Source organism: Callospermophilus lateralis, chromosome 13 (assembly GCF_048772815.1).
Source record: "Callospermophilus lateralis isolate mCalLat2 chromosome 13, mCalLat2.hap1, whole genome shotgun sequence".
NCBI lineage: Eukaryota > Metazoa > Chordata > Mammalia > Rodentia > Sciuridae > Callospermophilus > Callospermophilus lateralis.
The window spans coordinates 12,191,390-12,204,753 of NC_135317.1; the positions used below are offsets into that span (position 1 = coordinate 12,191,390).

The 13,364-nt window shown below is 54.5% G+C and overlaps 1 protein-coding gene across 1 annotated transcript in view; it reads left to right on the forward strand.

The window, feature by feature from the left end:
* The window catches only part of Disc1 (DISC1 scaffold protein), a 165,708-nt gene that overhangs the window by 4,542 nt on the left and 147,802 nt on the right, over positions 1–13,364 (forward strand). The gene's annotated exons all lie outside the window — the stretch shown is intronic.

A 13,364-nucleotide genomic window follows, 5' to 3' on the forward strand; every position in this document is an offset into this window, starting at 1 on the left:
GTTGTGGTCAGCCTGGAAAGAATCTTAACTGTCCTGGTGAGTCTTGGGGTTCCTGGCACATGTTGTGTGCGGAGTGAGATGAGCTCCTCCTGTGTCTCCAGGTGGCTAGCTCAGGTGACCAGGGAAAGGGAAGGGGCACGAGGGGCTGTCCCGTGTCGGAGCTGGCTCATGTGAGGCCTGCCTGGCACATCCACTGCATGGACGGTGCCTCTCAGGTGTCAGTGCATGTAGGAGTGGCCTGGCTGAGCAGCTTGTTAGCAGGCAGATCCTGCATAAGTAAGTCTGGGCATGGCTGGACACCCCCTTTCTAATAAGCTCCCCAGTGAAGCTCCTGCTGCTGGCCTGCGAGCCACACTTGGTAGTGTGTGACATAGGAAGCAAACAATACGTTTAGAGACAAACCAGTGTCCCCCAGGTTCTCATCCCCGGGAGAACGTCCAGGAGGGCGTGTAGCAGGGCACACAGTTATGTGGACAACATGTCCCTCAAATACAGAGAGGCAGCGGGGCCCGGGAGGGGGAGCTTTCTTCTGCTGGAGTTGGGAGGCGGGGGAGGAAGCAGAGAGGAGAGAGACCCCTGGGGCCCGACGGCCCCCCAAAGGTGAGCAGGTGGCCACCAGCCTCCCCGACATCTGCACTGAATTTTGGCACTGGCTCTTGTCTGACCCGGGCAGGCCCAGCACCTGGCCTGACCCACTGCAGGTGACTAGGTGTTCTCACAGAGGAATCGCTGGGTCATCCGGGAGGTTTGCACCCATTGGGGAGGGGTGTGCTTTGCAGTGAGGACTGTTGAAGTGCAGTGCGAGTGTCATGTCCCTCCTTCTGGCCTTGCCCGGTGACTAATGACCAGCAGGAACTGCTGGGAGTTGTCTACCCAGTGTGGACCAGCCTCTCCTCCACAGCAGCCATGAGGGTAGCCAGCCTGCCCTGCTCTGTGCTGGGAAGGGCTGCCGGCATCTTGGGGTCTTCCAGGAGGAGCTGGAGGGTGACCCGTGTCCCTGGGTCTCTGTTGCTCTTTTCTTTCTTTCTCTAGTTTCACTCATAAAGATGACTTTGTGTTCCATGAGAAGGCACGACTAGCAGACTAGAAAGTTCCACATCCTCGCCAAATACTGGCAGACCCCTGCCAGGCCCCGTGGGGACCCTCCCAGGGCTCCACCTCTGTCTCTTCCTCAGGGAGGAAAGTTCACAGGCCTTTCTATTACTGCCTCAGGATGGGAGGCTGGGAGGCTGGGAGGCTGGAGGCTGGAGGCTGGAGGCTGGAGGCTGGGAGGCCTGGGTGAGCAAGGCTGGTGGTGTCTGCTTAGGCTCTTTCTTTGAGGCTCCATCAGTTCCGTCACCCTCATGTGTGCGCAGGGCCTGTGGCCAGCTGAGGGGCAGGTGTGACAGCCCAGCTTCCCACAAAAGGGACCAAAGCCCAGACCTGGAGGTGCCTCGTTCAGCCCCAAGGCATGGCTGGGAGGGAGAAAAGGAGAGCTTGGCAGCGAGTGTCCATGTGGCTACTGTCCTAGCTGTTCCTCACTGGTTCTGCCCCAGTGTCCCTCGCCTGCCCATGTCCCATGCCCATCAGAGACCAAATCCACCACTTCACTTCCAAAATGAGCCAATGATGTGAGAGGGAAGAACAAGACGGGGGTCGGCTCTGCTGTCCCTGTGGTCCAGGCGGCACCCAGGCCTGGCCCTGCCTATTCAGAATTCCCTTCTAGGAAAGGAACTGGCCAGCCCTGCGTTAGCTCCTCTGTCCTCAGTCTCGGCCACCATGCACTACAAAGAAAGTCTGCTGTAATGAACATTTGATGTGTTGACAGAAGTGACCACCTCAGGGGCCAGCAGAGGGGATCCAGAGCCTCTGGGCTGCGCCTTGAGGAGACCTCTCCTTCTGCGGCTGCTCCCCCTCATGGCGTACTTGTTATCCAGCCCAACGTCCCTTGCCTCCTTGGGCAGCCTGCCCCACTCCCTGCTCAGGGCCCGAGTGGTGACCTGGAACCAATGTCAGCCCCAGGGTCCCTGCCTTCTCTTCACAGAACTGTGCATCTGACAACCAGAGAGGACACCAGGTTCCTTCCCATTGCCTTTCACCCGAGAAGTTGGGGGAGAGAAATCCGGCCATCCCAGGGTGGAGTGAAAGGGACGCTCTGGTCACCACTGGGCTCTTGAAATGCTGCTTCAGATGGAACCCAGGGCTAAGCGCAGGCTAGGCAAGCACCCCACCACTGAGCTCGTGGCCAGCCCAGATGGCTTTCCTGTGCAAGATACCTGTCCTTCGTGTTTGCCAGGATGCTTGGCTGGTCTCTGACTGTGGCAGTGCCTGGGGGCTTTGTGTGTCAGGCTCGGGAAGGTCCTCTCTGTACCTGGCGATTACAGACATACCCTGGGGCCGGCCCATCCTGGCCTGAATTGACTGATGGGTTCTGTGGGCAGCATTGATTCTTATTTCTGCATAAAGTGACTGAGAAATAATTCTCTTGTTCAGCTTGAGGTAATTAAAAAGACCTTCATGAAGTGTGAAAAATGTAACAAGAGCTTTGATTTTATATTTAGTTTAGATTTTGTGTGCTTTTTCAGTTGTGGTGTGATTTGCATGGCTGTGAACTGTGGAATATTTAATGACCATCTCAGCCCCTCTGGGTGAGGGCTGCTCAGGGTCCTGTGAGGGGTAAGGAGATAGCCAGCTTCTGTCCTGCTCTCTGTCCTCGAGCACTTGGCTCCTGGATAAAGCAGGAGTGACGATTCCTGTCCTGATGTGTGGGTGGTGACGTGTGTGAGGGTCTGCAGTGTGGCTGGGATTACTTGCTGCCTTTTCTGTCCCGCCCCTCCCCCCTCCCCCCCACCACAGCCCTGGGTACAACATGTTGGAAGACCCCATGCAGTAAGACTGCTTCTGCCGTAAGCACTGGCAGCATGCAGAAAGCAAGATGGGATGACTTGGCTGCTTCTTCTCTCCTTGGCAGTAAGTAGCTATTTGCATATAGCCTGATTTCTTTCAAACTGCACAAAAATTTGGAAAGGAGGTAAAGCAAGACATATTAAAACACGTGGATGATGGTGAACCACTTGGATTTGAATGCTCTTGGCATCCCCACAGTGGACTCTTTCCTTCTCCCTGTCTGGATGTCACGACCTTGCTTCTCTCGGTCTCCTGTCCCCTGCCTCCTGCCTGAGGCTCTGTTGCATGACTTTGTATGACACTGGGAAAATGAAATCGAAACCCTGTCTGGGCTTTGCACAAGGGCCCAGGTTGGTTATCCTGGGAGTGGAAGGGAAAAAACGAGAAGAGGAAGGAGGAGAGTGGGGTGTGTTCCTGTTCTTATGGAGCATGGAGGACAAGACGGGAGAGGACGAAGCTTCTGTTCCGGGGTGTGTCTGGTTTTCTCTGTGGGCCTCTGCTTTGTGTCGTCTTCGTTCTCTTGGCAGAGAGGGTTGGGTAGACTTTCCATTTAAAACGGCCATTGACAAACAAGGCGGCCGTTTCCTCTGCATAATGGCACTGACATGGTGGCCCTGCTCCTGTGCGGGGTTCCCTGCGCTGCGTGACACGTCGCTAGGCAGCTAATTTGTTTTTATAAACAATTCAGGCACTTAATTAAACCTGCATCAATCTAGTAGAAAACCAACCGCAAACACTCTCCCAGCGCCCTGGATGGCAGGGCACACAGCAGCCTGCAGGCTGACCACGTATTCAGTGCCAGGGGCAGACCTCAGCAGGACCCCAGGACCTGTCCCGCGGCTCAGGGGGAAGGTGGGCATGAGGAATGGCTGCCTCTGCTCTGGCGCAGGTGCTGGCGGTTGGGCCTCCAGCTGATATGTGATGGAGGCTGCCGGAGGGGCCTGGTCCTGCCTGCTGTGAGCCATGGGGTCCTGCGATGGCCACGTCAGTCTCAGTGACAGTGAGGAAATGTGGGCCAGATGGGCCAAGGCAGCAAGACCCAGGCCCAGGCAGGACGGAATGGGGGTGTGAGGGAAGAAGCTGGGAGAGGAGAGACCACCAGCAGTCGCCCAGCTGCGGGGTCTCCCAACCCCGTGCCATTCAGTTCTGCGCGCTCTGTGGAGGCAGCCAGCAGAGTCTGCAAACCCTGCCCGCTCGCCTGCTCACCCAGCCAGGGGCTGTTTTCATTGCCCAGTGGTATCCTGCAGGCCCGATCTGATCTCTCCATTAACAGGAAAAAAGTCTTGACTGGTGGCATCTCCTTAGCTCCAGTACCGGGTGGAGACTGTGGCGTTTTCCTGCTGTCCCTCTGGAATGTCCCCTCTCCATTACAGCCCAGCCAGCTCCTCCTGCTGTATTTCCTGGGGCTGTGAATGGCAGGTCAAGCAGGAGTGCCCGAGAGGCCCTGGGCTCTCCCTGTCCTGCGCGTGGGGCTGCTGCGTCTTTTAGATTCAGCCTCCCAAGTGTCCCTTGGCTCCCTTTACACCTGGGCTAATGCACTAGTCCCTTCGTGGCCCTGGCTCCTGCTCTCGCCACCCCCACACCCAACCCCAGTCCATCTTCCGTGCTGCCATGGGCCTGATGTGCCCTTGGAACCACTTCCCCGTGTTACTCCTGGCCACAACTCAGCGGGACCTGCCACAATGCCTCGCCCTGGCCCTGGCCCTGGCCCAGCTTCCTAACCGCATTTCCTGCCACTCCCTCCCCATCCCAAGTGACTTTCTCCTGTCCCTGTTGCTTCTGAGTGTGTACTGGTCCATGCTGCTTTGCGCCTCTGCCTGACTTAAGTGCCCTTCTCTTGGTCCACGTCCCTTTTCAGTGGCTTTGTGCATTTTTTTGACCCACAGGCTATACACCCCAACATGGGTGTTGGCCGAACCTTGGCTACTATGTAAGCTCCCTGGGAAGAGAGAAAATAATTTAATAATTGAAAATTCTGTAAACTCTGGAGATAGCTAGTTTTCAAAAAATTAACAGCCCTTTATCTAAACGTTCCCCAGCATCTAGAGAAACGGCTGTTGGATGAACAAATGGATATTCAAATATTTCTTATCTCCAAATGATGGTTATGTCACCATTATGGAGTCAGTAGTAGTTGATATCTGTGAACAATAAAGTTCTAGCCCTTTCAGGTCAACCTAGTTAACAATTTGTCCACAAAGTCAAGTTCCACCCTTGTCTGGTGTTGGAAACTTGGACAGGGTCCTCGGTTCCCACACTTGAATTTTCCCCTGTGAAAGAGGACTGGCAGTGTAGTTTGGAGAATTGACGGGGATGGTGCCTGCTGGGTATTGGGCTGTATCTACACTGGGTGAACGTTAGCTGCCATGATCGTACACACTGGCGAGATGTTACCTACTACTTGTCTGCACAGGTAGGATTTGTAACTTTCTGTTTTTCTGTTCCAATTTGTTTGCGGACAGGTTATTTCTTGGGTAGCTGAGCGTGCCTAGTTTGATGTCTTTGGGAGAAAAGAGAAGTCAGAAAGCCCACACAGAGGGGCTTTTCACTATTTCATAGTAGACAGACAGTCACGGGGCTGCTTGGGGGAATGACCTTTAGCGGCAGTGACAGTGATGTGGCAGAAGGGACAGTTTCCACTTGACCTTTACGCGATGTGCCAGCTTGATTGTAACTCAAAGTACAAAGCTGTGGACGGCTGGAGGGAACATGGTGACGGCTGTTGTTGGGAGGGTGGGGAGGGAGGCAGGGAGGCTGCCCCTTGGCCAGGGCCTGCAGTTCCTTTCACACCCTGCGACGGCTGCTAACTCACCGCCAGACACTCGGTGTAATGAGCTTCTCTGGGAGTTGGTTTAGGTGAGGCCAGCCGCCTGGCCAGCCATGGGTTTCTACTGCCAGGACATGGCCGCTCTGCCCACGTCCTGTCGATTTTCCATCTTCGTGGCCTCTCTTCCTCTTCTTGGCTGTTGGTTGCAGGATGTTTTCTTTTCTTCTGTGACTTGACTTTTAACTCTCTAAGCTTTGCTGACATTCCGGAGTTTTCTGCCATCTGGTGATGCCCTGGAGGTGTCCCTTGGAGGCTGAGTGTGGCCTCTGTAGGTATGCTCCTGTCCAGGGCGCAGGTGGGGGACTGCTGTGCAGCCTGCAGGTGCTGGAGGGAGCTGCTGTTGAGGACCGGCCACCAGTCTGCGTCCCTGGCCCTGGCGCAGCTTATGGATGGCCACAGGATCACTTAGCTCTCCAGCACACTGGAGGGGGACGGGGCAGTGGGAGCCTTCTCTTACAGAACCACGTCTGGTCCTGCTGCCTGAGGAGCCACTCGGTGCAGCCTCCCGGTCACCTCAAGTCTAGACTTGTCACGGCCTGTCTGTTGGCGCCTGACATCTTGGATGACTGCTCACCGCAGATGGTGTAGATATTGTTCCCACTCCACAGGGTGGTCTGCTCTGGGACTTCCTTCTCAGGGGGGTCCTTGCACCCCTGCCCCCGCCAGTCTCAAGCTCTGACTTCTGCCGGCCTCTCCTTCCTTCCCAGCAGGTGACTTCTGCAGCCCCACCCTGTGGGCCTGCAGGGCAGGAGCTGCTGTCCCGTCCTGCTTCCTCCTCCTCTAGGTGGTCATTGCTTATGCAAGTGACCTCCAGCATTGGTTGTTCCCAATGCTGATGTCTGGACAATGAATTCTCTAGGCCACTGACTTTCACAGTTTGTGACAGTGACCTCCAGGGAAGAGTACACCAGGACCCTTCCCATACATGGACAAAAGCACAGCCCGCTCCAACGCATACTGGCTTTCCTCTAGTTCATTAGACCGAATGTGCTCACCATCCAGTCCATGGGCACTGCCCCTCGTGCACAGGCTGGACCAGCAAAGACACTGCTCTGGGGCCTGGGCTGGCCTTGATGGCTCAGCTGGTGTGCCCTGCCTGGCTGTGGGCAGAGCTGCTTCCCTGACTGTCTCCTGGGACAAGGCTAGGCCCTGCCTGCTGGGTCCTTGGGAGCCTGGAAGTCCCTGGTTCTTCAGGAACAGCAGGGGTAGGGGGAGACCTTTGCCTCCCGGACCACTCCACACTGAGTGCCTCCCCAGGACTCTGTTTGAAGGAGGCAGCAGAGTGGCTCTGAATCACTTAGCCCCAGATAACACCCCATTTTGCCCTCTTACAGGCACCTCCAAATTTCAAGGTGATTTTTCTTGAAGCCCTTGACCCAGGGGAGAGAACCATGTGCAATGACCCTGCCTGCAGGACGGGGAGGGCAAGAGCCCTCCAGGGTCTGGGCCTCCCCCAGGCTGCCTCCTGCCTCCTCCCCGAGGCGGCCCCTTCCCTCCTCCCCAGGTGGCCCCTTCCCTCCTGCTTGCCATCGTCCTCTGAGTACAGGTGTGGGGGAACATTTCCAGGAACCCCAGGCTTCAGGAGAGCCAACTCCAGAGTGGGCCTCAGAATGAGGGCCCTGGAGTCTTCCATTCTTAACTGGCATCTCCCCACTGAGGTGTTGGCATCTGTCCCCAAGAGGGACAGACCCTGGCTGACCATTGCCCCTCACTCATTCTCTGTTGGTTCGTGTCTAGATAACCTCATTCTTGCAAATACAGGGCTGCTCACATCTCGCTGCCTTTCTGTGCCCAGTCTGTCCCCCTGCTTGGTGCTCTCTCTGCCACTCTCTGTAGGAGAACTGCCTGTTGCCCACGGGGCATTGTCTGTTTCTAGGGGGTTGAGTTATGGCCCTCCTGGCCACGGTTGGCTCTGGGCTCTCTGCCTAGCTTCTTTCCGTTGTGCAACATGGACGGGGACACGGGGGAGCAGGAATGGGGAGGGGGCTGGGCCCACTCTGTACCCACTACAGTGACGCCCCTGTGACAGGCTCCATGGAGAGGGCATGGTCTTGGAGAACCAGGTCCTTCTGGCATGGGCTCCAGGGACTCTCCGTCTTCACCTACAGGAGGTGGCCTGGAATAGTGTGGCATTTGCCTGGCTTGCTGGGAGGAAGTTCAGCGGGTGCTTCCTGAGCAGGCGGAGGGCCCATGAGGCTGGCTGCTTGGGGTGGTCTTTGAGGGGTGAGGCTGGTCCTGTGCACTCTGAGGATGCCACCCACGGGCGTGGCCTGCATCTCCTGGAGGGCCGTGCTGGGGTGTGGCAGCCAGGAGGAGCAGCAAGCAGAGTGGAGGGGCGGCCCTGTCCTCTCCAGCCTGGCAGTCCCCCCACGTGAGCAGCCAGGTTGGAAGTGGGCTTTTCTGCAGAGGCCAGCTCGGCATTATGAAGCAGAGGTGCAAGGCAGGCTCAGAGGGGAGAGCCAGCGAAAAGTAACTGGCACAGCCCCAGGTAACTCTGAAACACTTGCCCTAAGTGCTGAGAAGGCCAGTCTGACTCAGGCAACCTGCAAAGGTGGACCTTAGTACTAAGCCCCAGAACAAGACCTGCCTGCCAGCCCCAGCGAGGAGCACTCCATCTTGGGCCTGCCTTGTAAGCGTGGGTCACAGAAAACAGACCAGAAGGAGCGTCCAGCCGCCAACCGGCAGGAGGGGAAGCGCCCAGCCTTGCTGCTCAGCTCCCCTCCCAGGCCTCCAGCAGGGAGGCTTGTGCGTCTCTCTGGACATGTGCACATACTGGGGCACAGGGAGTGCCTCCCCGTGGCACCTAAGGAACAGGGAAGATGTGTGCCCTCCCCTGCGACAAAGGGACCGTCTCCCCACTGTGGGTGGCATACTTGCTATTGATGGTGTCACTTCACTGGAATCCCAGCAGGCACAGTTCTGCAGGTGGCCCCAGACTGTGGTCTCCTGTCCCAGTTCAGGAGGAGGCTTTAGGATTCCCCAGGAAAAGAGTGGTGGATGGACTTGAATGATCTTCCTGGACACCTCACACTTCTTTGTTGGCCCTCACCTGCAAGGATCTGGGGTAATGGCAGGCCTGTTAATTAGGAGCAGGCTTCTGTATTGGGTAGAGTTGAACTAGGAGTCCAGCACCTGGGCTTTCCACAGGGGTTTCCTATGGCAACGGCTTCCCGTGTCTGTCCTGATATTGTTGCTGATGTATGTGATGGAACCTAGCTCTCCATGTGCCATATTGTTCCTCGAAGTACTTTAGAACCCGGGACCTAGCAGAAGCCTGTGCTGCCTTCTCATGTGCTGAAGGCCTGAACTGAGCCGGGGAGGGACGGAGCAGTTGTATGTGGTACCTCTAAGAATCTGTGAGCACTGAGCAGGATTGGTCGTCAGCTCCTCCCAATGTGAAGTCCCCCAGGCGTTGGGCCACGCTGAGTGTGAGACCCCTGTAGAGTGGAGTTATCCCAGCAACAAGCTGGGACCGTGGCGTCATCTCCTAGGGCCATTCTGACTTTTGCAGCAACCCTTTATTTGTATTTAACAGCCCTTTCCTCTCTCCTCGTCACGATCACCCCTGGCACAGGTTCGTCTAGTGTCACTATCCTCACAGGGGCAGAGTGACTGCGGTTGGTCAACCCTCAGGCTACAGAGTTGCTTGGGTGGATCCAGGACTAAACCTGTCTCCTGACCCTAAAAGCAAATGGATGGTTTCATTTTTTATTTGCTTCTTACATCAGAGGCAGGGACACGCGCTCCCCTTCTGGCTTTCACTCACCCCAGCTGTTAGTCTTTAGAGCAGCATCTTGCGTGATCTATGATGCTTAGTTTTCAGATTCTAGTTTCAGCCGAGAGTTGTTTTTTGAGTGCTGTTCTGCACCCTCACGACTGCACGCACACTATGTGCCTTTTGTTTAGGCGCAGTAGGTTGGGAGGTAGGTCAACCAGTGTCACCACCCCTGGCCTACAGCCGGACAGCACCTTCTGGGAGTTTCCATCTGGCCCAGGAGTTTGGCCTCATCTCCCAGGAAGAGTCCTGGAGCTGCCAAGGGTCCTTCTGTAGCTCAGGAGTTTCGGAGTGCCGTCCTATAATCTGCTGACCCAGGAGGGCTGGTGGCTGGGGCTGCCTTCTTGACATGGGAGCCACTTGAGGGCTTGTGCGGGTTCTCACACTGCACCTCTCCCCACTGTGTTCCTGCTCCGGGAAGTGCTTCTATCCAGGCCCGTTACCTGTGAGAGCTGCTAGGGTCTGAGAAGCCGGGAGGCACTTCTCCAGCTTGCCCTGTGGGGCCTTCTGTGTCCTTGGATTCCACTTCAGTTCATAGAGGTGCCGCTTGCAGCCAGGGCAGAGGGAAGCAAGTCTCGGTTTTTCTTTCTTTTTTTGGTACCAGGGGATTGAACCCAGCACTTGACCACTGAGCCACCTCCCCAACCCTTTTTATTTTTGTGTTGAGACAGGGTCTTCTAAGTTGCTTAGGGCCTTGTTGAGTTGCTGAGGCTGGCCTTGAGCTTGTATCCCCTGTCTCAACCTCCCAAGCGACTGGGATTACAGGCGTGGGCCTCGGCACCTGGTGAGCATGACTCTTTATTAGTTTTCTTATCACTGGTGCCATTTTGTGATTTTTCTGGATTAACTTTGTCTTTGAATTGAAGGTCGTGTTTACTCACGTTGTAGTGCTTTTGCCAAAAGAAGACAGCTTAATTCTACTTGGTTCCAAGGAGCTAATAGTTTAGCATGCCTTGCTCCTTTGGATTGGATTTCATCCTAATTGGAAGAACTCAGGCTGGTGTAAACAATTTAATCTTCTGAGTTTTTTGGACTGTGCTGTTGTGTCTAGATCCCTCTATGCCACTCAAAGAATTTAAGCTGTTCATGCTGACATGAGACCAATTTAGTGAAATCCCCTTGGCACAGAAGGCAACGCTGGTGTGTGTGTTCCACTCGTCCATTCCAGACAGGGCTGTGCACACAGCAGGATTTGCATTATGTATTTAAAATAATGATGTTGGTGGCTGCTCAATGGTGCGCTCCTAACATCCCAAATTCCATTAGAGAGGAATCTGCTCAGAGATGTTCTATAAAAAAACAATTAAGTCCTCAAAGATTGTGGGTTGCAGTGTTGTCATTAAAGGGGTGAATGAGCACTGGTTTTCAGCGCTGACAAACAGATGTGTCCAGCTAATTTTTTATGAAAACACCAGCAGAGCAAATTACTCATGAAAAGTCTATTCATAGGAACTAATTGGGTGCCATGTTGGTTTAATAGTGAAAACCGAGTGCGGCCAAAAATCAATAGAGAGAAATAATGAGTAGATGTTTGGAGTCTTCCATTTGTGTGGTTTCCAAAAATAACCTTGGTGCGGGTTGTATTTACATCGCCCAAGAGGCACGACAATCTACTAATGGCCTGGAACCTCTAATGAACATGGAAGAAGATAAAGGAGCCTGTGAAGGAGAAATTTAAAAAGTGAACATCCAGATTTCAGTGGTGTCTTTCTCAAAGTCACTGCTGCTGTGGAAACAGCCTGAGAACCCTTGTCTGAACCTTCAGGCTGTAGTGTTGCTTGCAGAAATTCCCCATGGTCCTGACGGTAGCTGATGGGGCACTTTAGCCTGTCTGCTCTAAAGATTTTCTTAGGTGGGTTGTACCTGGCTAACACCTGTGTTCAGTGAACAGAATTGACCCACCTGTCAGCTGTGTGTCTGGATTGCCAAATGAGTCCGCCATTGCCCAAGCAAGCAGCCCATTTCCGTAATGACCGAACATGTATCTCAGTTCCATTAAAATGAAGACTGGCATGGACCTTATTTCATGTAGGAGGACCTTCACTGCATTTAGCAAGAGCTTCTCTTTCAGACTTTATACATTTTTAAACAGGTGGCAAGCCCCAGTTCTCGGTGTGGGTTTGAATGCTCATGTGTCTCTGTAATGCAGAGCAAGGGGGCAGCTCTGGGTCTGGTGGGTTCCTGATGCTGCCCTGTGGAGCTTTAAGGATTAGAGGGGCCTGGAAAGGATATTAAGTTGTAACCCAGTTTTTAAGCAGTATTACTGCTAAAGCCTTGCTATAATTTTTTTTTGTGCTTCTGGGTTATGCTCACTTCTTACGTGGAAGAGCTGTGACTCTCATGGAGGTCCCCTACTGCAGCTGGGAGTGCCTTGGAAGGGCCATCTGTTCAGTTCCCCATGGACTGCCTTCTCAGTGTCATGCTCAGCCTGGGCACAATGTTAGGGAGTGGACTTGGGAAGGGTCTTGAAGCTAAATCTTGCACCCTGCCTTGTGCTGATCTGACAGCCCTGACCTAGGATTGGGCCCTCTTGCCCAGGGATGTCCCCAGGCGAGGACATTTCGTTGTGGAGGAGCAGAGGCTGAGAGAGGTTCTGACAGTTCAAGACCACACAGCCATTCAGGAGAGGTCTCAGGTCTGGTGGGAGGCAGGTGTCAGACTGTTCTTAAGCCCCAACCCCATCCCATGGGTGTGGGAGCCCTGCTAAGCTGCGAGTCCCCTCTTGGTGACCACTGTCATGAGGACTCTCAGGTCATGCAGGCTTGAAGGGTCGTGAGGAAGGGAGGTGAGTGGCACATTCTGTACAGCTGAGCTGGAGGGCAGGGACGGACTCGACAGGTAAAGCAGCCTCGTGAGACGTGGGGCTTTCCACGCCTCACGCCACTGTTATATTCCCAACCCTGAATCTAGTCTTTAGACAGTTCAAATATATACCAGACAGAGTCACGGCCACTGTGGACGCTGTCATCATGGTGCCATGTGTCCCTTTGGGCTTCTGTTGACTGAGAGTGGATTTCCTCTCTTGCCCATTCTTGCGAGTTCTCTGTATCATAACAACTTGAAAATGATGTGAAGAACGTGTCTCCTTCTTTAGTAAGAGCTTTTGACTCAGGTATCTTAACAAACAGCAGAGAGTTGAGTGGCTCTGTCTCCTGGTAATCAGTAGGGGCCACAGGAATGGTGATGCGCAGCGATGGTGGTGGGAGTGCTAGCGGACGGGGGCGGGCTCATGATGGTGGTGACAGGTGGTGGTGGAGATGGTGGTGACTATGGAGGAGATGGTAGTGATGGTGGTAGTAGTGGTGATTATTGGTGGTGATGATGGTGGGGATAGCCATGAGGTGGTGGCAATAGTAGCACTGATGGTCTGGTGGCTTCCATGGACTTAGGAAGAGGTGTACGAGCTCATCCCTCTTTCCCTGGACAGGTGCCAGTGGAGATTCCTCCACCCCTGATTCTGAGCCATGAGCCTGGACCACATATACAAGTGACCACTTTTCCACTGTGAAAACACAACTCTAGGGAGGATTTTTATGTACAATCCTGAAAATGTGAGGGTTTACTGAAAAGTAACCAAATTTCAGTTGGTGGGTTAGTGGCTTCCCTAGGACCCCGGGTGGTTGGTGTTTGTGGAGGGAGACTGGACTCCGGTGGAGTGTCAAGGCAAGGAAGGTTCTGGATGATGCAGAGTCGCGCTCTTCCCGGAAGCTGCCCCCTCAGAACGTGTGGTTTCTGATATGCCTGTGCACTGCCGCTCTAGCATTGTCTGCAGGGTGTGTTGACAGCATGCGTGCACACCCACACATGCCCCTGCACATAGGCTGCTAATCCTGCCACGTGCCTAGGACCTAGGGTGAGCACTGGAAATTCCCCTAC